Consider the following 23,342-nt stretch of genomic DNA (forward strand, 5'->3'; position numbering starts at 1 on the left):
AAAAAAAAAAAAAAAAAAAAAACCCTGGGAAATTGTGTTTTATTTCCCAAACGAGGTACAATTTGAGACATGAGACAGCAATGGCTTCAAAAGCAGTGACTGAAGAATTACTAGGGCATCTTCTGCTTTCTGTGTTTAGCTCTAAGAAATGCATGAAAAAATCAGTAAAATGATATAGGACTTCAAGAGCAAATTCAAACCCATGGGTCTGCACTTCAGAAAACGCGTGAATTACCTAGTAACTTCTCACCAGCTGTTTCCATTCTATAGTCGTTAACCATCCTTCAGTCATGTTAGCACTGTTGCTCATTTGCTTTGGCTGGGGAGCTTGCTGAAACAGATTTCTGGACCGATTTCTCCACAGTTTCCAATGAAGCAGGTCTGGAGTGGGGGCTGAAAATGTGCATTTCTGATGAGCTTCCAGGTGATGCTGATGCTGCTGGTCCAAGGACCTCAAGGGCCAAGGCCAGGGCTTCTCAAACTGCGGATTTATCAGCATCACCTGGGAGGGTGATGAAATGCACATTTTCAGGCCTCATCCCAAACCTACTGAGTCAGAAACCCCAAAAGTAGAACCCAACAATTTTGTGTTTTAACTTCCTCCCGGTGATTCTGATGCCCACCAAAGTTTGAGAACAATTGGTCTTGCGTGCCCAGAGAATCTATAGCTACTCAGTTCCCAGTACCAGCTTTGTTTGTAGGAAAGTGTCAGGAGCTAACTGAAGAAGGATGTTTGCCCATAAGTTAGGTATACACTGTATTCTTCCTGGTTGCCATCCTACGGATACACGGTCCCATGTAGCCAGCTCTCGGTTCATTTTGTGAGCTCAACAATGAGGGGGCAATACGCTGATTGTCCACAGTGCCTTCCCCTACAGACCCTAACTGGCAAAAACGAGGCAGTGATGGGGCTGAGGGACTGTCAGTGGGCTGGGCTTAGTTTGGGAATATTTGTGTATTTGCTTGATGCCAAAGTCAGATGCACTCAGATTTCGAGTTACCTTTTTTGGATTAATCTCACCTCTGCCTTATTTAGCCAGAAATTAAAACTGGATTCTGGTCTAAAAGCAATTACATATCCTTACGATAGGCTCCTGACTCAAAAAGTCTCCAGGTAATAACAGGTAATGATCTAAAGATTGAGATACACCACTGGGGAAAGGCTGGAAATGGTAGGCAAGGGAAGAAAACAAAATCAAGAGCAAAAGTGGGCTGACTTTACTGAAACTCACACTCACGTGCCTGCACACACATGCTGGTACCCTCTCTCCAAGCCGCCTGAGCTGCTACATCTTAACAATCACCCCAGGAGCTTTGAAACCCTGCCACTGGGGCAGCACCCCAAACCAATGGTATCAGAATCTCAGGCTGAGATCCAAGCATCGACCATTAAGAGACAACCTAGCAAAAACAAATAAGCTAGAAAATATCCTTTGTAAGTGGACAACTGAACAGCATTTATCATGAATTTTAAACATATTTTAAATATATTTATCTCCTCAATTTCATGGCTAGAAATCAAGCCCGAAGAAACATTCACCCACGTGTGCAAAGACAGAGAGCTGCGCATTGCAGCACCTTCCAAAATATGTATCAAGGTACCATTTATGGCATATTCTCACAATGAAAAATTCTGTAGCCCTTAAGAAAGAATGGGGCAAATATGTATGTAGGAATACGAGGTGAGAGGTGTCCAGGCAGAGGGAACAGTACACACAAAGGGACTGCGGTAGAAATTTGTCCTTTTTTTTTTTTTTTTTTTGGATACAGACGCCGGCTCTGTTGGCCAAGCTGGAGTGCAGTGGCACAATCTTGGCTCACTGCAAACTCCGCCTCCCGGGTTCAAGCAATTCTTCTGCCTCAGCCTCTCAAGTAGCTGGGACTACAAACATGTGCTACCACGCCTGGCTAATTTTTTTTTTTTTTTTTTCAGTAGAGATGGGGTTTCACCATATTGGCCAGCTGTTCTCGAACTCCTGACCTTGTGATCCACCCACTTCGGCCTCCCAAAGTGCTGGGATTATAGGCGTGAGCCACCGCATCCAGCCAAAAATGTGTCAAAGTAAACCCCTTACTCATTAAGCAGTTTCTCCCTGTTCTCCCTACCCCCAGCCACTGGTAACTACCGCCAACCTGCATTCTGTCTCTATGGATTTGTCTATGTTGGAGACGTATCAAATTGGCCAGTGTGACCGAAAGGAGTGAATCATAAGAGATGGCATTGGGGGTGCAGTGGGCTGAATTGTGGGTCCTAAGGAAGATGTCCCCAGAATCTACAAACGTTTCCTTACTTGGGAATGGGTACAGTATATATACCAGATATGCAAATATAATTAAGTTAAGGATCTCGTGTTGAGGAGGTCATCTGGGATTATACGGGTGGGCCCTAAATCCAAGGACAAATGTCCTCATAAGCGGCACAGCCAGGATATGTAAACAGAGGAGGAGGCAATATGAAGATGAGCCAGAGGCTGGGGCCACGTGGCGACAAACCCAGGAATGCTGGGGCAGCCACCAGCAGCAGGAAGAGACAGAGTATGGAACTTTCCCTAGAGGTTTCAGAGGGAGCAGAGCCTGGACAACGCCCTGACCTTAAGCATCTGGCCTCTAGAACTGCCAGAGAATACACGTCAGTGTTTCAAGCCACCAAGCTTGTGGTCACTGTTATGGCCCCCTAGGAAACTAATCCAGAAGGCCCCACAGTTTACACGGTTTCAAGGCCTTCAGTGGTCTTGTAGGCCATGAGGAGGACTTAGTTTTCACTCCCCAGCTGGGAAGGCAGGGGAGGATTCTGATAGAAAAGTGACATAATCCGCCTCCTTTTCTAATAGGATCCCTCTGGCTGCTGTAATACAATAAGTTATATAATCTGGGGTCCCTGGATTTTTTTCGTAACCAAAATGCAATTCATTTTCTAATTTAAAAAAAGACTATGATTTTTTTATTTTTCTTTAATTATTTTTTCTGAATCTTACTAGGGAAAGAGCATGAATTTTCAATAAAAAATAATGGAATAAATTATAAATTAATAAAACAATTTTAAAAATCAGCATTTCAAAGCTAGCCCACACAACCAAAACCTCCCAAGCAGGCTCTCCCGCTTTACCATCCGGTGCCTCATGGAGGTCATCAAAGTGCCCGTGGTCCCAGGGGTGGATCAGCTCCCTCATCAGAATGGCGAAGCTGTAAACATCTCCTTGTGGGGTACTGCCCAGGGCACCTCCGGGAGCCGCAGCAGCTCTGGGGCCGTCCAGTAGAGCTCTGCAAAACCATGGGGTGTCCACACAGAGTGAGGGTGCTGCCGGGCAAAACTGGAAAAGGCACTCCTTCATCCTTGGGGGCACAGGAGAAAGGAAGGCATCCAGTCCCAAGCCATCAGTGATCTGAAGAGCAAATAGGGATCCATGTGTGTGAATATGGAGAAAATTAGCAGAAAGGACATGCACTAACATGTTACGGGTGGTTTACTTGAGACTGTAAAATTACAGCTGGTTTTCATGTTTACGCTCCTCCTCCGTATTGCCTTTATTTTTAAAAACAATTGTGATATGACTCATAGAACATAAAATTAACCATTTTAGGCCGGACGCGGTTCACAACTGTAATCCCAGCACTTTGGGAGGCCAAGGCCGGAGGATGGATTGAGGTCAGGAATTAGAGATTACGTGGCCAAAATGGTGAAACACTGTCTCTACTCAAAATACAAAAATTAGCTGGGCGTGGTGGTGCATGCCTGTAATCCCAGATACTTGGGAGGCTGAGGCAGGAGAATCCCTTGAAGCCGGAAGGCAGAGGTTGCAGTGAGCCAAGATTGTACCACTGCACTCCAGTCTGGGCAACAGGGTGAGACTCCATTTCAAAAAAAAAAAATTAACTATTTTAAAATGAACACCTGGGTGGCAGTTAGCATATTCACAATTGCAATTAATAAAACAATGAAGAGCGGGCCGGGCGCGGTGGCTCAAGCCTGTAATCCCAGCACTTTGGGAGGCCGAGGCGGGTGGATCACGAGGTCAAGAGATCGAGACCGTCCTGGTCAACATGGTGAAACCCCGTCTCTACTAAAACTACAAAAAATTAGCTGGGCATGGTGGTGCGTGCCTGTAATCCCAGCTACTCAGGAGGCTGAAGCAGGAGAATTGCCTGAACCCAGGAGGCGGAGGTTGGGTGAGCCGAGATCGCGCCATTGCACTCCAGCCTGGGTAATAAGAGCGAAACTCCGTCTCAAAAAAAAAAAAAAAAAAAACAATGAAGAAACCAGCATTTCAAAGCTAGTTGTGCAACCACCACCTCTATCTAGCTCTGAAACATTTCCATCTCTCTGAAGTAAACTCCTTATGCAGTAAGCCCTTTCTCCCTGTTCTCCCCACTCGCAAACCCTGGTAACCACCACCAGCCTGCATGCTATCTCTATAGATTCATCTATCTATTCTAGATATTTTACACATTCACTTCTTCTGCGGTGAAGTCTATAGGCTTATGATGTCATTTTCGGTCATAATCATTAAAAGAAAATATATATATTAGAGGGTGCGGAAGGGGAACTAGGACAGCTGCTAGCAGGTCTTCAAAATTTCTCCCCTTGGCCAAGTGAGATGGCTCACCCCTGTAATCCCAGCACTTTGAGGTCAGGAGTTCAAGACCAGCCTGGCCAACATGACGAAACCCTGTCTCTATTTAAATTACAAAAATTAGTCAGGCATGGTGGTGGATGCCTGTAATCCCAGCTATATCAGGCGGAGGTTGCAATGAGCCAAGATTGCACCACTGCACTCCAGCCTGGGCAACCGAGTGAGACGGTCTCAAAATTAATTAATTAATAAAAACAAAATTCCTCCCCTTCTTTTTTTTTTTTGAGACAGGGTCTCTAAAGGCTGGAGTGCAGTGGCACAATTCACAGCTCACTGCAGCCTCGACCTCCCAGGCTCAAGTGATCCTGCCACCTCAGCCTCACATGCCATAACACCCGCTAATTTTTTTTTTTTAAGTATAGATGGGGGTGGTCTGACTATGTTGCCCAGGCTGGTCACAAACTCCTGGACTGAAGCGATCCTCCTACCTTGGCCTCCCAAAGTGCTGGAATTTTAGGCATAAGCCACCACTCCCATCCCCCTTGTCTTCCTATAAGACATCATCCTATTCTATGTTACACAGACCTCCCAAATTGACACAAAAAAGCTGCTGGTGACATGCCGCTCCAGCAAAAGGGGGATTGGGACTGAGAAAGTTGGGCTCAAGAGAGCCCAGGATGCATGCAGAGATAAGAATCCAAAGCAGTCAATTAACTGGGCAGGTAGGAAGAGTCGTCGAACCCCACTTGGCTCATATGGAAGAAAAATCGGCCTTGAGGCAGTGGTTTTGTCTTCAGATGCCCAGCAGGGTCACTCGGGAGCATTTAAAAACCAATGCAGATGCCAAGACCCCACCTTCAGGTATGCTGATTCAGTTGAGAGTTGGTGGGGGTGGTGGGACCAGGCACCTAAAAGACAGAGAACTATGGAACTGGATTATCTCCAAAATGCCTGGCAGGCCTATGTTCTAAGCTGAGAACACAGGATGAATGTGGGAAGGAACAAAGAGAACTGAAGAGTGGGGCAATAGTTGCTCCGGGGGCCTAGCTGAGCTAGGACAAGAACAAGTCTCTAAACCCAGAAATCACCCCACAAACTCAGGCCATCTTGCAGAGACTTCTTTTTTTTTCACATTCTCCTCAGGTGAACAAAACAGCCATATAACATCAGCTCCAGAGGAAGGCCCGCCTGTGGATACCTGTACAGATGAGCAGCAGGAGGCAAAGATGGAGCAAGGAACCTCTAATTCTGCTGCCAAGAGCTAGTGGGTGCAAGATCTCCCAAAGGTTACCTGAGTGGTCGGTTATTGTCTCATCATATGTTCTGTGTGTCCGGCAGTACTTGAGTTCCCACAACCCGAATCCCGACAGCTTCACCTGCAGCTGACCATCCCCCATGTAGTTGGAAGGTTTCAGGTTGCCATGGGAACCCAGGGGGCTCCTGTGGAGGAACAGCATGCCCTACAAGGGTGACAATGAGCAAATGAGGCAGAGCAGGTGCTGAGGACACTTCTAGAAGGAACCGAGGCAAAGAGACAGGTGGACAGAAACACAGATAGAGAGGCCTGAGGCAGAGGATGTGCCCGTCTCTGCGTTCATCTGTTCAGGAGCCACCAGTATAGCCCCTTGTCCCTGGAGTCAACTGGGTCAGGGACACGCAAAATGGGGAAAACCATTTCCAGCTCCTTAGCTTGAAGCCAAGAAGACCCGGCCAACTTAAAACAAATACATCCTAGTGATCAGGCTAGAAGGAATAAACCTGGAGTGTTAAATCGCTCCCAAGAAGTCAGGACCAGAGCTGGGTTATAAACCCAGGTGGGATTGGCTTGGAAGCCCCGCTTCTTCTAAACCTCTAGATTTTCCTGTTTCCTGTGCCCTGGGTGATGGGAGAGGAAAAGGGGAAGAGGGAAGAAGGAGGGTCAAAGCACATACTCCTCCAGCACAATTAACCCCAATGTGTAATTACAGTTACACAATCTAGCTGAGAAGGGCAGTGAAGTCCTGCATGGGAGTGGCTATGAGGAGGTCCCAGGAGGAATTAGGTGGGGGTAACATCCTGAACAGAGGAGTGCACCCAGGGACAGGGTCTTGGGCACCAGTGATGTAAGAGTTAGAAAGAGGCTGGGCACTGTGGCTTACGCCATAATCCCAGCACTTTGGGAGGCCAAGGTGGGTGGATCACTTCTTGGTCTTCTTGGCTTCACGCTAAGGAACTGGAAATGGTTTTCCCCATTTTGGGTGTCCCTGCCCCAGTTGACTGCAGAGATAAAGGGCTATACTGGTGGCTCCTGAACAAATGAGCACAGAGACGGGCATATCCCCGGCCCCAGGCCTGTCTGTGTTTCCGTCCACCTGTCAGGAATTCAAGACCAGCCTGACCAATATGGTGAAATCCCATCTTTACTAAAAATACAAAAATTAGCTGGGTGTGGTGGTGGCCTCCTGGGTGATAGGCAAGGAAAAGCTCCTCGGGAGGCTGAGGCAGGAGAATCACTTGAACCCGGGAGGGGGAGGTTGCAGTGAGCCGAGATCGCACCACTGCACTCCAGCCTGGACCACAGAGCGAGACTCCATCTCAAAAAAAAAAAAAAGTTAGAAAGAAGTTATTTAGACAGTTAATGATGGTAAGGGAGTCCTCGATAAGGTTTTCCTTTAAATAAAAAGCAGCCCCCAATCATTTTCTTTTCTAACAAAGAGCAGCCTGTAAAAGCAAGCTGCAGACCTAGAAAGGCAAGCTAGATCTAGATTTGGAATGATTTACATATGATATACATATACATAAATATAAAGGCAAGCTAGAAGCTTGCATGCGTGAATGCCTGCAGCTCTGCTAGTAGGAAAGAGGCCACCTGGGGACTAGGGATGTTCAAAATGGTGGCTCCATCATCCCTTTTCTTTGTAAACCACATGTACAGTAAGGAGCAGGCAATATGGCGCCAAGCAGCCAAAGCCACTATTTGCATAACAGAAGATTAGGGTGGGGCAGCCAGCTTCCTTACTCTTAATGCAAACATCACACTTGGTCCAACCAACCTTTGGGCCCTATGTAAATCAGACACCACCTCCTCAAGTTAGTCTATAAAATCTGTTGCACTTCACTGTGGGCAGGAAGCCCCTGGGGCAGGGTGGGTGGGATAGGGGGTCCTCTTTCTATGAGAGAGAGGGCTATTCTCCTTTCTCTTTCTTTTGCCTGTTAAACCTCTGCTCCTAAACCGTCTTCTTGTTAGGAGTGATTTCCTTGGCATATTTACCCCAGACAACAACCAACTTCACCAGCACAGGGATGCCCCTCTTCCTCCAGCAGTGCTGTCAAGGCCGAGTCACTATCCCACCTGAGCCAGAGCCATGAGGACAATATTGCTTGTGAAATATGGGACAGGGGCTGGGCATGGTGGCTCACGCCTGTAATCCCAGCACTCTGGGAGGCCGAAGCGGGCAGATCACTTGAGGTCAGGAGTTTAAGACCAGGCTGGCCAACAGGATGAAACCCCATCTCTACTAAAAATACAGAAATTAGCTGGGCATGGTGGTGGGTGCCTGTAATCCCAGCTACACGGGAGACTAAGGCACGAGAATCACTTGAACACAAAAGGCAGAGGTTGCAGCGAGCCTAGATCATGACACTGCACTCCAGCCTGGGCAATAGAGTGAGACTCCATCTCAAAAAACAAATAACAACAACAAAAAAGAAATATGGGATAATACAGAAAACATCCAGGAGAATGGATACATACCCCCACCCCTGCCGCAATCGCTCTCCACCCCCTACCCCATGTTTCTTTTTCAAAGCGCCTTGTTTTTAGATGGCAATGTTGAATCTCATTTTGAAATTCAACTCAGGTGGACCTGGAGGGACCTGGCTGGGGCTGCCTCTGGGACTTCCCCAGGGAGGCTCCAACAGGCTAAGGTCCAACCTTGAAATCGGATAAGATCTGTGTCTAATCCAGAGTTCTCTCTGATTCCAGCAGAAGACCTCTCCATTCAAGAGAACTGCCCCTGAAACACGCAAGGCTCTTCTGCTTTCCCCCTGCCATTGCTAGTGCCAGACCTACCCCAGGCATGACATATTTTACAGTCAACAATTTTACATTCTAGGATTTTAGCAGAGCTCCTAGGGGCAAAAACAACATGCTTAGGGCCGCTTGGAATCCTGGGTGTGCAATCTTCTCCGAGAGACGGCATGCATGTCCTTATTTTTTTTTTCTATCTTGATAGAAATGTATGATTTTTATGTATATTGTCAGAGAACAAATAGAGCTGTGAAAGGATTCATTATTTATGTGCCAGGCTTTATGCACTTTCGGCAGCTCTGAGGCAGGAATAACACAGGGTGGCCGCAGGAGAACAGAAAATTCCAGGGCAGTTACACATGACTAGTGAAAAGGAATTGAAATAGCTGCACAAGCTACTACTTTCAGGGCCGATAAGACCCTGGAAAGAACAGGCTGTGAGCCAAGCAGGCTAAGTCCAACTGGACCCAACATGGTGCTGGATTTGACCTAGGATGTGGTGGCTCATTTCTCATTATAAGCTCATTAACATACTAGGTCACACACCCACCAGTGCTACCACAGTTCCGGGAATAACTATATTTGGTGTAAAAATGGGTAGCACTGCAGTTCCCAGAAAGCTCCACCTTTTTCCAGGAATCCACATGAATATTCTACCCCTTGGTTAAAGAAACCCATGAAGGTAGAAGAAGCTCCAAACTCCATTGCTCGACTCTCTCGAGTCCACCCGCACTCCCCTATCTTAAGTGTGTACTTTTCACCTTGCAGTAAATCTCCATACTTTATTTTCTGATTTATCCTTGAATTCCTTCTCACAACGGTGTTAAGAGCTTGCACACTGGCTGGGGTTGAGTTCCCACCAGCGTCTGGGGACTTCCCTAGCCCGCCAGTATCAGTTCAATCATCTGTCTGTTAGCTACATTTCTTGCCCTACTGGAAATTCCTGGGTGGCAGACAGGACTGCTATCACTGGGCCCCCTATCTGTACTCTCTGGTAGTTAGCACAGAGGAAGCGTCACGGAAGAGCAAACACAGTCTTTGGAGACAGACTGGATACAACTCCCAAACTGCGTCTTACCAGCTGGGCAGGTGACTTCACCTCACTAAGCCTCACATTTTTCCTCTTGGAAATGGAGATGATATTATTCCAATATTACTACCATTAAAGTTAAAAATAATAAATAATGGAGTTAATTGTTAATTATTGAGCTTGCTGTCCAATAGCCACGTGAGTATTTTAAAATTTTTAGCAGCCATGCTATAAACCAAACAGGTGAAATGTATTTTATAAGGTTTTATTTAACCCAGTATATTGAAAAATCTTTTTTCAACAAATAATCAACATGAATGTATTAGCAAGATTTTTTTTTTTTTTTTTTTTTTTTGGCTAAGTTTACAAAACCTAGTATAAACTCTATAGCACTTCTCAAAATGAACTAGCTACAATTCCAGTGCTCACTATCCACATGTGGCTGGTGGCTATCACATTTGGATAGTGCAGACTTACCCCATAGGAGTGTTGAGGAAATTAAAGCAAGAAAATGTACTTTTTTTTTTTTTTTTTTTTGAGATGGAGTCTCGCCCTGTTGCCCAGGCTGGAGTGCAATGGCGCGATCTTGGCTCACTGCAACCTCCGCCTCCCAGGTTCAAGCAATTCTCCTGCCTCAGCCTCCTGAGTAGCTGGGACTACAGGCACACACCACCACACCCTGCTACTTTTTTGCATCTTTAGTAGAGACGGGGTTTCACTATGTTGACCAAGCTGGTCTCGAACTCTTGACCTCATGATCTACCTGCCCAGCCTCCCAGAGTGCTGGGATTACAGGCATGAGCCACCACACCTGGCCCAAGAATTATCTGTGATCGTGGTAATCCTACTGCTACTACTAACAATCAACGTGAACTGGACGCCTGTTACAGGGAGAGCATGGCACTAAGCATTTTACATACATTAGTCCTCATACAACCCTATGAGGCAGGTAATGATGTTATCTTTACACACCCTGAGGCCCAGGGTAGTTAAGGTCACCTGGCCAGTAGGTGGCAGAGTCAGGTTTCAAACCCTAAAGACAACTTCTATGCTGAAGTGTCCTTCATCCTCTTAATCCATCAAGACTTCTCTTACTTAGACATGAAGGCCTATTTGTAACTCAAGAAGAGTATTATACTCTCCAAACTCCTTCCCAGGCTTGCCCAACTTGGTTGAACTTTTTGGGGACAGGACAATGAGCCTCATTTGTCTGTGTCTCTTAAGCCCAGAATCAGCCCTGATCCAAATTAGGTGCTCAGTCAATATATGTTTGTTGTCTTGAAATGTCTATGGCATTTCAGAGTCTCTCTGGTACCTGACATAGAGGAGGTGCTGATCAAATAGACATTAAGAGACTTGTTTCAAAAGTACAATCGGTCCCAAGGAGCTTGGCGAAATGCCCAGACCCATGGCAAAGCTCTAAGAGGACAGTGCATGGTCACTAGCCACAATTCTCTTTCAAAGGACAGTGGCAGAGTAATTAACTCAGAAGGCCTACCTGTGCCTTGACCTAGCCTATGGAGTTATCAGTGACCCTACAAAATTCCAGAATGTGCACACTCTGTCTTGGGATGTAATGATCCTTCTAGAGCCAAATGCCAAGCTGTCCTCTGTTCTCCTGGCACAGAGTAGAGAGTAGACTGAGTGAGCTAGAGTAGGTGGCAACCACCAGGGAGCTCTTCCCCTTCAAAGCCTCATGCTTACCTGCCATGTTTTTCCAGAGAAACCTGTGGCTTAATGCTTCTTGAAATCTGATGCCTACACTAAAAAGGTCAAATCTGTTAGTCATTCATGGCTTGGTGAGAACTTACTGACTAGCTTACTCTTCACTTCAATATAAATGATGTCAGCTGTTTTGATTAGGGCAGGAGGCAGATCATTGGAGTCCAGAATCCTTCTCTGTGCTTGGTGGGAAGGGAAGGGAAAAGTGGGTGAAGGGAAGGAGAGAAGATTCTAGGGTAGGAAAAGACACCACGTCACATCCTCCCAGTTGACAACCACTGCCACTTAAAGATTTTTATATGTACATCTCCAGACTGTTTTTTTTTTCTTTCTCTCTCTAGCTAGATTTTAAGCCATTCAAAACTGGAAACAAGTCCTGTCTTCCTACAGAAGTGACCGGAGTAGGATACACTCTTAACAGACGCTCAACAAAATTTTAATAAAATAATAACAGTGGTGGTCCAGGGTTGCCCATGGAGACCCAATCACAGAGATGCTTCTGTTTATTGACCTTGCTTGATAACAACCTGCTGGCTTCCTACTAAAACCTAGAAAATCAAAGTCTCACAGAGCTGTGGGACTCAGCTCCCTAGAAACAAAAAGCAATAAAATTCCTATTGAAGGAAAGCCCTTAGACTTCAACTGGGCCAACCTCATTCATTCCACCTACATGGAGGTCAAGGTCTAGAGAGGGGAAGTGACCTGGCAAAGTCACTCAATAAGTCAATGGGCCATTACTCCAGGAGGGTAGAGCTTGTGTTTCATCATTTTTGCCCTCTCAGCACCCAGGTGAGTCTTCCCCAAAGGAGTCTGTCGGCTGATTGATGGTTGGGCTATTGACTAGCAGTGGACCACCATCCTTCACTGTGCTGCCCAAGACTGAGGGGTTTCCTCACCCAACTGACACCCAGGTCATTGGCTTTGTCCCTTCTGGTGGCAAAAATATAGGCAGCAAGCTTAAGAAAGAACAGCTGGATTTAGCACAGGTGGGAGAGGGCAGCCTCAGGATGCTGGTCCATACTGACATGGCTCACCCCACAGCTAATGTCCTCCCATGCCTGCCCGCTCCATCCCTCATCACCAGCTGCATGCCTAGGGCATGGCCCTTCAAGACAGTGTCATCGTGGGCTTTGGATCTAGCTGCCACCTCTCAGCATTTCCATTGCCTTCCTGGCAACAGGCAGGAATTGGTCTCTCTTTAACTCCCTCTGAATGACCCCTCCCCAGCCCCTAACGGGCTTCTAGATGTGAGACTGACTTCTCCCCGTGGCAAAACACAAAAGCAAGCTCTAGTGCTTCCCACTGAGAGGCCGTGTGGAACAGTGGTTAAGGGTGTAGGACTTGAAAATGGCTGGGTTTGAATCCTAACTCCACTATTTCATAGCTATGAGACTTCAGGAAGATCATGTGAACTTTCTGTGCTTTGTGTTTTTTAATCTGTAAAATAGAAATAACAATAGATCTACCCTATGTTTTTGTGAGAATTCAATAAATTAATATCTACACATTACTGGAAAGTGACTGGCCCAAAGTAGGCACTATATATATTTTAGCTGTTACTATTATTTTCTTCTTTTTGTAGCCACCATGGCCCCCTGTGCCAAAGCAAAGATTCTGCCTCCTCAGATCAACATCTCTGGCCCACCTTTTAGGTCAGCAGCTTTGTGGTTAATGTGTCATCCCCATTTCCTAGGGAAAGATATCAGGAGCTAGAGAGCAGGAAAGAGTGTCAGGAATCATCTTCCCCAGCCCAATTTACAATCTAGTGATGAGATTCTCTTTGAGATAGAAAGTGTTACCCTACAATGTAAACACTCTGCTCTTTTCTCATTGGGTAAGCTTAGCATCCATTTCAACTTTAGCATAAAATACCTTCCTCTCTATATATTTATTTGCAATCAGGAAAAAAGAAAAGAAAGGAAAATTGAATAGAAGTGATAGACTTTAGAGCTGGAATCACTTTGAAGAGGAGATCTGAAGAGGGCCAACATCTTCAAGAAAAATTGCAGTTTAATTTGAGACAGAGCAACTCAAAAACACTATCATATTTATTTTTGATAAGTTTATGTTATATTCACATTGACTATGTCACATGCAAATGAGAGTTTGAATATCCAATCCATTTCATAATCCAAGTTTCTCAAAACATCCTGAAAAACATAGTTATTCAGAAGATTCCTAGTGACTCAGCCTGAAGCACAGTGAGCTTTAACGATTGAACAGATTTGACTCTATACTCTAATATAGCTTGTATTTTTGGCCAGTGCTAATACAATGCGAAGCAGGAGACATTAAACCTAGTAACAGGAAATATCCCCAGGATATACCATAACCTGACTCAATATTGAGAATTCATGCAGTCTTGAGTTTTGCAAACACTTCCTTGTTCCTGTCATAAAGCTGTCATTACATTCCATAGTAGGATGGGCCCAGGAACACAGTTCAAGAGTAGCCATGACATCTTAAGAGAAGAAACCAAGCTCAGTTTCCCCCCAAAACAAAATTAACCAGACAGTTGGCTAATTTGATTCCCATAAGGTAGCCTGACAAGGTAATTTAGGTCCTGCAATTAGACCAGAGAGGAACTACCCTTGGATGAAGAGCAGAGGGCACAGAGAAACTTCCTTATTATCTATCACTAATCAAACCGAAGGTGCATTTTACCGTTTTGCTTACCTTAAGGCTTCCTTTTTTGCAATACTGGGTGACAATGCAGATGTTAGGTGGTTCGGTGCAAATATCAAAGAAGGAAACAATGTTCTCGTGCCTTAATTCACACATCTGGAAATAATCATGGTTACAGTAGCTCATGTATAGAGCGTGTCCCCATGCCCGGGACCATGCTATGTGCTTTGCATATTTTCAGTCAGTTCCTACAAAGACCTTGTGAGATAAGAATTACTACAGATATCATTTTACAGATGAGGGAACTGGCGCTGAAAGGTAAGGTAAAGTAACTTGAAGATCATGCCTATAAGTGGTGGAGCTGGGGCTGGGTGCAGTGGCTAGCCAAGCACAGTGGCTGACATCTGTAATCCCAGCACTCTGGGAGGCTGAGGCAGGTGGATCATGAGGTCAGGAGTTCAAGACCGGCCTGGTAAATATGGTGACACGCTGTCTCTACTAAAAATACAAAAATTAGCTGGGCATGGTGGCATGCACCTGTAATACCAGCTACTCGGGAGGCTGAAGCAGAAGAATCTCTTGAACCCCGGAGGCAGAGGTTGCAGTGAGCCGAGATCATGCCACTGCACTCCAGCCAGGCAACAGAGCAAGACTCCGTCTCAAAAAAAAAAAAAAAAAAGTGGCAGAGCTGGGAGGTAACCCAGGAAGTCTGCTGCCAGCAAATAAATCAGAGGAATGATCAATGTCTAACCTCAGCCATGGGGATTAACTCAATCACGTCACAGTAAATGGACTCACCCCTGCTTCCCTGCTTACAGCTGTCAGTGCCAGTATGGGGCCCATAACAGGTCACAGAGAGGGAGCAGGAAGTCAGACTCATGAACCTGACCCCCTCCAAGGACCAGGTTCAAGGTTGGTAGGTAGGCAGGCAGCCATCACAGACACAGAGGATGAAGGGCTAGCTAGAATCAAGGCCAGGAAGAATGAAGGGATAAAAAACAGAGGTAGGAGAGGGAGAGGCCAGTGGTCTGAGATTCAAAGCCTGGACTGTCAAGCCAGGGGAAGAGGTAGGTCACGTTAAGGGAAGCAGCCTCCCATCTCTGCTCCTTTGGGATCAGGATGTCCACGTAGTTTCCCTGGAATTGGAGAAAACGTAGAATGTTCCTAATTCAGAATGAATTGGAAAAAGCTCCACTTAGGGCTAGGAAGGGGAGCAAGAAGACTGGGAAGAAATCCACCAAGGAGCCGATCAGCAAGCCCCTCACTATCCAAATCAACCCCTTTGGTGGCTCTGTGTGTGGCCAGGCACTGAGCTAGCTGCTCAACACGTAAGATCTCCGTTAACTGGCATCACAGCCCTGCGAGGTCAGTATGATTAGACCATTTCCAGATGAGATTGTTGAAGTTACGTAACTTGCCCAAGTTGCACATTTGTAGGTAGTACAGCCAGAGCTTGAAAATTTGACTCCAAGACTGTATGCTTTCTATTATACAAGAATGTCCCGTTCTATTCAGAGGAAATCATGAGTTACAGTGATAAGGGCAGGCTTGGAGTCAGCTGCCTTATTCGAAGCCCAGTGCTGTCACTTACTACCTGAACAACCTTGAGTTCTTTTTAACTCCTCCAATCCTTTATTTTCTCATCTGTAAAATGGGATTAAAGATAACACCAAACCTAAAATAAAAGTTGGTTTTTTTTTTAACCCACCAATCTCATAAGGTTGTTCTGAGCATTAAATCAGTTAAAATACTGACCACTGGTAACTCAAGGTCTGGCACATATTAAATTTTCAGTAAATGGCATATTTTATTTGTATTGCCTATGGAGTCTGCTTTTAGAGAGTCACTTAGTCACCACGAAAACATATCATAATGTGGTAAGAGCTGGAGAGAAGAAGGCATAGAATCTGGACACAAGAGAAGTAAATATAAACCCAAGACCTTTCAGGTTTAGTATGAGGGCAATTGCAAAGGACTCAGGGCTGTGATGGGAGTGCCGTGGGGGAAGGAATTCCTGCGGGATGAAGAAAAGGATTTTTGGGAGAGGTGACATTTAAGCCGAACCAAGAACGGTAAGAAGGTTTCACATGGGTTGTTGGGTGGAAGGGGTGACATTGTCGGAAGGTGAAATACATGTGGCAAAATCGACAAGACCAATTGAATGAGCACAGGATTTAAGCCAGAGGAAAAATGATTAGAAAAATAGGTAGGGACTAGGGAGTCAAGAGATTTGAGTCCCTTCTTAAAGAGTTTGGGCACCATCATGCAGGCAACAGAACTGGGAAATCCCTCGATGGTGTTTGACAGAGGGGACAGGAGACATTTTCGGAGGTTCCATCAGACAGTGATATTCTATGTGTTGCTACTTCTTTCTTTAAGTGGCCGGTGACCACCACATAGAGTTTTATATGGATAGTGATCTCTAAGGTATTTGGTCATATCCCGGGAGGTTTTGTAGTTTGAAAATTCAAGTAAGCAAACATTTAAAAAATCAAGTTTTGTTGCATAGCGAATGATTTTGCTCTAGTCTTTTCTAACCCCAGTTTAGAGCAATGAACAGTTCTTCCCTTGCTCAGAGCTTTCTGCCCTTACTCTCTGGGACCTCCATTTTAAAGAATAAATACAATTTTGTGCATACTTTTCCCCCAAGGGGACTTGAATTTGGGAAGGACTGCTAAGTGCAGGCAGCAATCATGGTCTGGGTGTGGGAGGGAGGGTGAGAGAGAACAAGCAGGAATTCCGTTCCAGCCTGCAGCAGCACTGTCTACATGGCAGAAGCACCAGCCCCCACGACTGATTCATTCATGCCAAAGTAGCAAGGATGAAATCAGCCCCAATCTAGGACTGCACTGCCCATTAAAGAAGCCACTAGCTACATGGGGCTGTTTAAATTATAATTAATTAAAATGAAATAAAATTTAAAACTCAGTTGCCCAGGCACAGTAATGTTCAGTAGCCACAGGAAGCTGGTGGCCACCTTATTGGACAGTGCAGATTGGCGGCATTTCCGTCATCACAGAAGGTGTATTGGACAGAGCTAAGGCTAAACTAGAAGCCAGCTTGGGAATCACCTAGAAGATTCTTTAAAATGCAGGCTCTTGGGCTCCACACCAGACCTACTCACCCAGAATCTGCATTTTAATAAGAGCCCCAGGTGATCCGTATACACGTTAACATTTGAGAAGCACCAGTCTGGAGTCACAAGACCACCCTAGCTTTTGCTTGGAGAATGTTATCCTATTCAGAATGCCCTGCCTGGTAGAAAGGATGCAGAGAACAGGACAGAGATACACACTAAGACCTACAGGCCGCCACCTGGCCTCACAAATACCTGATAAAGCCCTGCTGGGGCATAGAAGTGCTCTTCCCGCTGCTGGTTCTCGACAAAAGAGCTGAGGTCTGCGGAAATCATCACACTAGGTGAGTTACTGTTGTTGCCTCTTGACATGGATGTGCCTCTCTGGGATGGCTATAAAACAGGAAATGATTTGGTCCCTTTCAGAAGCAAGGCCAAGTACTGAAGGGAATTCATTCTAAAGATGAGGAAGCTGAGTGCCAAAGTCAGACAGTTAATAATAAGAGAGTCAGGATTTGGACCCTGATCTTTCTGACCTGCTACATGCATCACTCTAGGACAGCACCGCCCATCATCCACGCTCTGTATGACATCTGTACCACCACGGAGGTATAGGTTAAGAGGGAAGGCTCTGAGGTCAGACTGCCCAGCTTCAAGGTCTGGCTGTGGGACTTAATTAGATGTGTAGCCTGGGGTTAGAGTCATTTTCTTAAAGAACATCTAACCAGATTGTCTCTCTGTTTAATACCCTCAGTGTCTCTCAACACCTAGAGAGCACCTTCTAAGCACAAGAATCCTGTTTTCAAGGAGAATCTTACCTGGAACCCTAATGAAGAAATGAAGTAGATCAAAGCAGAGTTGCTTTGGTAGAAGAGGGAAGAGTAAGGTTCCGAATCCCCAGGGACGTTTGGAGCCGAGTTACTAATGAATTCCAGTCACCTGCTCTTAGCATGTTGAAGCCTCCCTGACTTGGTACCAGCCAAGCTTCCCAGCCCCGAGCATCCCACATCTCATTACATCCTGTGTGACTTCACTCTTTTTCACCACTTGCAAACCTATAATTTTTCAAATGTCACCTCCTCTCCAAAGCCTTCTAGATGCTGAGACCTTCAGTCCCTCCATCTGCAGGGCTTTTGTCTCACCGTGGAGACACCTCTGACACTTGCCTCCCTCTGGAGGCATGTCATTTGAAGGATATCCCCATGTCTAGTATGATGCTTGGCCTGTAGTCGATGGTCAGGTGCTTGTCAAACAAATGGACACTATTGTATGAGTCGTCAATTGATTAAATGAGTTAATGTGGTTTTGAAAATAACTAAATCTGGCTGGGTGCAATGGCTCACACCTGTAATCCCAGCACTTTGGGAGGCTAAGGCGGGTGAATCACCCAAGGTCAGGAGTTCAAGACCAGCCTGACCAACATGGTGAAACCCCATCTCTACTAAAAAAGAGGGCCTGGTGGTGGGCACCTGTAATACCAGCTTCCAGGGGACTGAGGCAGGAGAATCGCTTGAACTTGGGAGGCAGAGGTTGCAGTGAGCCGAGATCATGCCATTGCACTCCAGCCCAGGCAACAAGAGCAAAATTCCTTCTCAAAAAAATAAAAATAAAAAATAAAATAAATCCTCCCAAGCAGACAACTTTAATATCTGAACAGCATCTACAGTTTTTACACACAGAGTAACAGAGGAAAGGGAACTTTAGAGACTGTCAATCATTTGTGAGTATTTAGAAACTGAGTCTTGGGGAGGTAAAATGTCATTCTCAGATTCAGCAAGCAAGTGGAAGGCCTAGAACCAGAACTCAGGCCTGAAGACTCTTCAGGAAGTGCTCACTTTATAAATTAGTCAGCTTCTTGCTCTTAGAAGCTTCTAGATGCGGTCCCTTCCACAATCTCCAGCAGTAACCAGGAAAAAGGACGTCTGGGTTATACGTGGCCTCACCTTGTTCTGGGGAAGAATGGTGATCTCATCAAAATCTATTTGCCACCAGATGTCTTGTTTTGCCTCTGCAGTTTTCCCCTCTGTATCCTTAAAATCAGAGCTATGATGGCAGCTCCCAAGACAGGAATCAGGATCATCATTGTGAGAACCACAGCAGGCATGCCTGGAGGATAGAGGTATATTACCCAGGCCTTGCTCAAGAGCAGTAGCAAGCACATCCCTGCCCAGCCAGGCCCTGCCAGGCAGGCTCCTTGAAGGCGCTCCTCCTGTAGGTCTGCAGTGGGACACACGAAGTCCACTCTGACTTGCCTTTTCCAGGAATTCTTCCCTGACTACCACCCTAGTTCCCATTGCAATTCACCTCCCCGTGTATAGAAACCTCCACTGCAGAGAAATAATAATGATGCTTTCTAACTCTACCACCAGTGTTTATTAAACATTTAACAGTGTGTTCTACTTAGGGTTGTTCTCCAGGCATGAACCAATCTAACTCCAGGGCTGGGCTCCTCACCACTGGGGTACACTCCCCTGCTCAGACTCTTTCAACCTCCCTAGAGATGAAGTTCCTGAGACTCAAATCTCAGGAGCCAGTTTCCCTTAGAGCAGTGGTTCTCCACAGGGGAGGCAGGTGATGTTGGCTCCTGGGGGATATTTGGCAATGTCTGGAGACATTTTTCATTGTTGTAAATTGAGGGTTGCTACAGGTATCTCTAGGTAGAGGCCACAGATGCTGCTAAACGTCTTATAATATACAGGAACACATAGCTCAAAACACCAGCCTCCCCATACACAAAAATGATCTGGCCCCAAATGTCAGTAGTTCTGCCTCCCATGGAGAGCCCTTGCTACAGTCTTTTTCTGCTACCTTTTCCAAGCAGCCATACTTACCTGAAAAAGCAGGCTCAGTTTCACAGGGCTCATTATAAAATCCGCAGCCAGGTCTGTCTTCAGGAAGGGAACCATGAGGCCAAGTAATATTGAAGAAATACCTTGTGGGTCTTTAAAAGAAAATAAAGGTCAGTGTCAGCTCCATTTATTCTCTTTGACTCTACCTCGTGTACAGCAGAGACAACCGAAAAGTTCATGTTATTTGCAAAACTCAAGCTTTGGTGTCTCAATTCAAACATCTACAGACCTGTCCAGTAGGCCCAACTCATCTAGACTTCAAATCCAGCTTTCAGGTAACCTCATTCAAGGAAGGCAATGTCTTTTTGTCGTTAAAATAGCTTCCTCAATCTTTCGACTGAAACCATGTCTCTTTCGGTTTAAAAGATGACATGCCAAGTCAATGTTGCTGGGACTTTTGCCTGTGTTTGATGTAGACAAATCTTACTATATAGCAGCTTGACATTTCACACCACGAAACATCTCCTCCTGTGTGGAGTGTGCTTGTTCCTATAATACTGAGGACCCAGTTTTCCTGGCCCATTTTGGTCCATTAAAATTCCATAAGAGAAGGGGAGAAAAAAGCCTCAAGTTGGCCAGGTGCGATGGCTCATGCCTATAATCCTAGCCCTTTGGGAGGCCGAGGTGGGTGGATCAAGTGAGGTCAAGAGTTCAAGACCAGCCTGGCCAGCGTGGCGAAACCCTGTCTCTACTAAAAATACAAAAATTAGCCAGGCGCAGTGGTGCACGCCTATAATACCAGCTACTCAGGAGGCTGAGGCAGGAGAATCGCTTGAACTCAGGAGGTGGTGGCTGCAGTGAGCCAAGATTGTACCATTACACTCCAGCTGGGGTGACAGAGCGAGACTGTCTAAAAATAAAAATAAAAAGCCTCAAGGTGAATCTGGATTGGAGGTAGTAGCAGTGGGAGTGAGTGGAAATAGAATTACATTTTAGGTTTCCTTTTAGTTTTCTCATTGATTTATAGCTGAAAGAAGAAAAACAAAGGGTTTTTTTGTTTATTTGTTTCTTTTTTGTTTTTTTAATTTTCCAGGTATTCCTGGGTTCTGGTTGCTGGTGTCCACACGTATCTGGGAGTCAGGCTGTCTAGGTGAGCCATATCAGGGACTGCAAACCCATCCCTGTAGGGGATGCTGTGCTCTACCACTCCCTCAGGGCCCAGGGCCTCTCCCCTAGACCACGGCCAGCGGGACCACTGGTTGGAACATCAGAGGAGAACCAGACCCTGGTGGAGGCACAGTTAATGGGCTCTCTGTTCTACACTGAAATCTGACACTGTCAAGTCATATGCTCAGTCAAGGGAAAAAAGTCATCTTAAAGGCCCAAAGTCTATCTTCATGAGTTCCCAGAGCACCAGGCTACTTGGGGGATTCTAGGGACTGGATCCCAAACTGGCCTTCCCAGGGCCCTCCTCTTCCTACATCTCTTTCTGTAGTGCAATCTACACTTGCAGAAATGTCCTGCTGGTACCAGATTACTTTCTGATAACTGTCATAATGAAGAAAAGGAAGAAAAAGGGACTCATTTTCAGATTTCTGCAAGGCATAGACAGAGTAATCCATGTGCCTCTCTCCCTAGGCATCCACAAACACAGGGCTGGTGATTCCTAGAAAGAAGAGATTGTACAAGGTCAGGAGAGGCAGAGGAACACGTGGCTCAAAATGCCAGCCTGCCTCAACCCAAATCAGGAGAAGCCCCTTCCCCAACAGCCGTGAAAAACCAGACAGGGTTTTTGCCATTTCAGGGACTCTGAAACAGGGTCAACGGGGACGAGTAAAGGGAAGAAGATAGTTCAGAGATGGCATCCTGGTAGGGCTAAAGGGCCACAGCGGGCAGGAAGATGTATTTTCTTAGGTCCACACTAGGGAAGCCCATCTAGCACTTAAAAAAACAAAAAAAAAAGTTTGTTTCCAGTTAATTTCACTTAAAACCTCAGATTTATGCTTCCCTTGAACAATCAGATGTGACATCATGGCAGCAGTTTTCTGGGGCTGAGGGACAGCTGCTTCCTCCAGTTCCTCCCATCTTCCTCCCCTGACCCCACCCACCTCATATCTTCATGCTGCCAGGCCCTAGGGCACAAGTTTGCAATCTCTGTTCTCAGGGCAGACCCTTCCCTCCTGGTCTTGGTGCAGAGGCTTTGCAGAGCGCTCAGTCCTGGCCTGCTGTGCTCTTTGTTCTTTCTTAGGATGTACTTAACTCCACTCCTGAAGGAATGCATCAGAGATCTTGGAAACACAGCTTCACTTGAAGCACAGCTCCTTCACACCCCAAACTAGTGCATAGGCTCTGACAGAGGACCTGTTGCTGATTTTGTCCCACTGGGGACAGAACACAAAATTACTGATTATAACGCACCTAATAAGTGCCAGGCACTGCAGGTGGTGTTGACTTCCCATGTCTAATCCTAATTCCCTTCAGAGGGGGCACCATAATCTGCTCCCAACAGGCAAAGCTTAGAGGCATGAACTCTTCAATCCTTCCTTCCAGGGCCAGGAAGCAGCATGGCTGATACTCAAACCCAGGTCTATCGGGCCCCAAGTGCTATGTTCTTTCCAGCAGGCCACACTGCCTTTCTGCGCACACACGTGTGGTCATCCCGCATGCGGGTTTAAGCACAGCGCCTTCCCGAGGTTTGCACGGGAAAGGCCAGAGCTCCTGCAACAACCAGGACCGCTGCTTCCAGTGTGCATTGTGTTCACTGAGCCAAAGCCCGTGGGGGTAGGGGGCCTGCTCCCTCACTTGGCCTCCTGGAGAACACTCTCCTTCTGAAATGGTGCAAAAGCCCTTCAGTACTGGCCAGTGGTGGATGTCACCATGTGGCAGAAAGGAACACCGGAAGCAGAGACAAATACTCCAATTCTACCAAGGTCTGCCCTGCAGCCCGTAAGGGAACAGAAGCCAATTGGGAAGGGGTGAGGAGGGCCCTTTTGTCATGAGTCCCTGAAAGGGGTCCACAGGCCCCAGAACCAAAGTGGGATGACTCAGGCTCTTAAAGGGCCTCACTGCTCCTCATACCCTCCCCTCATTCCAGCATGAAGAATTCCTAAAACAACAGGAAAGAGGAAATGAATTGGTCTGGCAGAGGGGATTAAACTGAGAGCAGAAAGAAGGATCCTCCCCTTGGAATCCCTACCTTTTTTAAGCAAATGCTTTAGGGTCTGAAAGGAGAGAGAGAAGTAGGTGAATATTTCCACTTACAAAAGATATTAATAGGGTAAACATGACCTGCTTCTACAAAAACTCCAAAGAGCAGGCCTTGACTTCTGTCTTTAAATTTTCAGACAAATTTTATGTATCATTTATTGAGTGATAAGCCAAAGCAAGGATAAAAATAGTGACCATTTGGCCAGGCACGGTGGCTCACACCTATGATCCCACCACCAAGGTAGAAGGCACCCTTGAGCCCAGGAGTTTAAGACCAATCTGGGTGACAGAGCAAGACCCTGTCTCAAAAAAA

At 46.1% G+C, this 23,342-nt stretch overlaps 1 pseudogene; it reads right to left on the reverse strand.

Moving 5' to 3' along the window:
- Nucleotides 1-23,342, reverse strand: part of LOC108292704 — a 56,692-nt pseudogene that overhangs the window by 13,050 nt on the left and 20,300 nt on the right.

This window comes from Cebus imitator, unplaced genomic scaffold (genome assembly GCF_001604975.1).
Source record: "Cebus imitator isolate Cc_AM_T3 unplaced genomic scaffold, Cebus_imitator-1.0 Scaffold500, whole genome shotgun sequence".
Classification (NCBI taxonomy): Eukaryota; Metazoa; Chordata; class Mammalia; order Primates; family Cebidae; genus Cebus; species Cebus imitator.